This window comes from Sparus aurata, chromosome 10, assembly GCF_900880675.1.
Source record: "Sparus aurata chromosome 10, fSpaAur1.1, whole genome shotgun sequence".
NCBI lineage: Eukaryota > Metazoa > Chordata > Actinopteri > Spariformes > Sparidae > Sparus > Sparus aurata.
In genome coordinates, this window is record NC_044196.1 from 16,743,220 (window position 1) to 16,745,608 (window position 2,389).

General features: G+C 37.0%; 1 long non-coding RNA gene across 1 annotated transcript; it reads right to left on the reverse strand.

Moving 5' to 3' along the window:
• Positions 1-418: 418 nt before the first annotated feature.
• Positions 419-2,106, reverse strand: LOC115590518 (uncharacterized). Its single transcript, XR_003985762.1, has 3 exons — positions 2,007-2,106; positions 1,679-1,711; positions 419-488 (listed from the first exon to the last, which is right to left on the reverse strand). It is a non-coding gene; the product is annotated as an uncharacterized LOC115590518 (long non-coding RNA).
• Between the last annotated feature and the right edge of the window lie 283 nt (positions 2,107-2,389).

Below are 2,389 nucleotides of genomic sequence, written 5' to 3' on the forward strand. Positions count from 1 at the left end.
CCTCCATCTTTGATCTCACATCTGAGAGTGATCCTCTCTCCTCTGTATATTTTAGACCAGTTTGGTTGCAGAGTCACAACAGCCTTGTTTGGAACTGTTCATGTTCAAGAATTCACAGAAAGGAAACAAAATGAAAAAGTTGAATCTACATCATGCCTTTTTGTTATCAATCAACAAATATAAACATAATATATCATTTAAAATGCTGTTGTCAAACTCACCATTTTTGTAGATAGTGATTGAATCACTGTACTCTGTGTAGTAAATTGGCTCTCCTCGTCCTCCTCTGCACCAGTAGACTCCTTCCTCTGAGACTCTGATTGGTCCAGCTGAGAGTTGAGAGGTCAGAGGTTTAGATGTTTTCTCTCCTCTGTACCAGAAGTATTTCCAACCAGATGATGATGGGTCCACAGAGCAGGTCAGGGTCACACTGCCCCCTACAGGAATGTATCTGTCATCAGCCCTCAGTTCAGCCTTTGATCTGTTTGCTGTTTGATTTAGAACAAAGACATGAAAAAGGAAATCAATTAATAAGTGCAGCCCACACAGGTCTCTTGCATGTCATGCCCCTCTCTCTTTTCCTGCATTTCTTTATTCAATTTTTAAGTTGCACTACTGAATGTTACATTTGTGAAAGCAACAGCTTGTGTTTAAGTGTTGATGAGCCAAGTTGAAATGTTTCACGGTGGGTTTTCATTGTTCAAAGACAACTGCATTCTGTCTGTGGAGAACAGTGTTAACTTCAACATTGATCCACGCTGTGGGTTACTGTATAATTATATTTCAAAAGATGCAGTACTCTGATTACTGGCTCATTACTATGCAACTTTGCTCCCATGCAAGGAAAAAAAAAAGTTTGTTGTTGCATGACTTGAAGAGAACCACATTATTATTGTTGGAGAAAGAAGCCTATCTGTATGTTGCCTCATTTATATGAAATTGTCATTATGGATGAAAGATGGTCCAATTTATACAATACTGTCACTCTGTTGAGGAATATGAGTCACTTCTAACTTTCACACCTGTGTTCTCCACTGTGAGCCTCAGTAACACTGATAATGCTGTATTTACTGTTTCTTGTCAGTGTAAATGTAATCTTTGTGTTCTATTCTTTTGCTAAATTTAAAACCATCGTGACAAATTTAACTCAACAGCTATATTAAAACAAAACACAACGAAGGTCATAACTGTCTCCCAGAATACCAAAATACTAGTGGCTTTCCACAGGATGTATTGAGTACAGAGACTCAACTGTTTACTGCAGCAGTATGGAGGAACATTGTATGATTTGATTATAGCACTGACACTTTTGGAATTTTGCTGCTCCGGAGATAAAACTCAAAAACAGACTGTGGCAGCCATGTAAGTGCTTAAAATGAGAGGGATGATTTGAACCGCATGCTGACAGTTCAGTGTAATTAGTAACTATATTACTCAACGATGAAATAATCACTCAATAAAAAACAAACCTGTGCAATTAGAAAAAAAAAATCACTCATATCTTAAAGAAGGCATTAATTTAGTCATTGCAAAATGTGTACTGATACATGGAGTGAAATGATCAGTGCATGAAAAAAAAATGCAAAAAGAGGAACTCATCAGTGAGAGTGATACAATGGGTGATAAACAGGAAAATAATAAGTAAATATTTGTAAACAGATGACAGACAATTGCTCACCTTTAGCATGTCCATAGAGGAGCATATTCAGCACTAAAATAAGTTTAAAAAGTTAATCAGACAATAATCATAAGTATTCAAAAAACAGCTGGAGTTTCATCAGCCTCTTATTAATCGACAGCATCACACATTTCTGTTTTTGTATTCTACCACAGAGGAAAGAAACAAATAAAACAATTTCTCATATTCATTGCAATATCTTGGACTAAATGCTGTACATGCGTTGTGGCATGAGCCAGATCAGCAACAGAGCTCATCTGTGTAAAAATCATGTTCATGAGTCTGACACTGAAAGTCAACAAATGAAATAAGTCACAGATGTACTCACAGAATAACCCCAGTGCACAGAGCAAAATGTGCCCCATCTTCACATCCAGCCAGACGCTCTGCTTCTGAGAGAAATGTTTTCTTCAAATATGTTTTTTTCAACTTCATTATCTGATAAAGTATGTCATCTTCCTTCCGTTTCTTCACATACCTCTTGCAACACGTTTACACTTCCTGTCAACCGCAAAGATACACTAAGTTATTTTTGTCCAAAAGTTTGTGTCGATGAAAAAGTGTCACATTAAAACATGGCATAAGAATCGGTGCAATAGGAAAGTATGTCACCTGGCATGGGGACACAGGGACTCCCTTAAGAGCCTTAATGTTCAGTAAGTTGTGACCCAAATAAGAGATTCCTCAACTTTAAGTTATATAGTTACATGA